This window comes from Carlito syrichta, unplaced genomic scaffold (genome assembly GCF_000164805.1).
Source record: "Carlito syrichta isolate Samal-C Ts95f unplaced genomic scaffold, Tarsius_syrichta-2.0.1 Scaffold309193, whole genome shotgun sequence".
Classification (NCBI taxonomy): domain Eukaryota; kingdom Metazoa; phylum Chordata; class Mammalia; order Primates; family Tarsiidae; genus Carlito; species Carlito syrichta.
Genome location: NW_007253289.1, coordinates 1 through 1,180, shown reverse-complemented (window position 1 = coordinate 1,180; position 1,180 = coordinate 1).

The following is a 1,180-nucleotide window of genomic DNA, read 5'->3' as shown; positions in this document are numbered from 1 at the left end:
CTGTGGAAATGGTTAAAATTGCAAACATGAATAAAATGATAAAGTGAGGTGAGGATGTGTCATCTTCTCCCTCCTTGGGCTCACAGCCACCTTATGGGGATCTAGGAATCTTTGCAAAAGGTGGAAGGATGTTGCAGTTACTCTGGGCATAGATATTTCAAAACAACTGGTGCCATCAACTAAATTTTTCATTGAAAATTACGCTTCCTTAGACTTAAAGCCCAGACTTCTTGCTACCATATCATGCATCTATATAACCAAAAACTATTTGCATCCTCTAAAGCTATGGACGTAAAAAAGAAACCAAAATAAATAAATAAAACTATGTTTCATTAGAAAAGTGTCATATTTATGATACCGAGTATCTAATACCCTTTCCTGAAGATTGACTGGGAAAATATTTGACAGTTTCCCTCACCCTCTCCATTGCCAATACTGCTGTGTGGGCTTAACCATGTCAGCTAGGGTCACCAACTGTTCCCCTTTGCCCAGGACTGAGGGCATGCACAGGGTATAGAAAGTTCCCTACATATGAACATTCAAGCTATAAATTAACGATGCACACCTGCTTTTTTATGTATTACTTCTCTCAACCAGGTATCAGTATAGTCCATTAAATACATACAATACTATGTAGTCAGTCGATTGTGTTACCTGGGTACTTAGGCTAACTGTGTTCGGAACCGAACTCATTCATATGCTGGGAACTTCCTGTATAGGACTATGTAGAGCAGCAAAGCTGTGAGTTTAGCTCCATCGCTATCAGCATTCTTAAACAATTTCTTCCAACCCTGAGCTAACTGATTCACATGGAATCTGAACAGCTGAGATATCACCTAACCCAGCTGCAGAAATGGAGACTCTCCTGGGTCTTGCTAAACTAAGGCGACCTAGTGAGTTAACAAAGCCAAAGGAGGAAGATTTGGTCTTCCGACTCTGGTTCTGGGGCTATCCCAAAGGGGCTGTCTTGATGATCTCACCCAGTTGCTGTCCTGTCCTGTGGCCTGTCAAGACAGTGAGAGCTATCACCTAAAGACAGCATATAGTTAACTACACAAGGAACCATTTGCCTATACACTTAAATGCAGCTTTCATTTTCTTGGTGAAATGAAATCTACCGGTATCTTAAGTTGAAGGGAAAAAGATGTAAACATTCCTTTAAAAAACAAAGAAGGTGGGA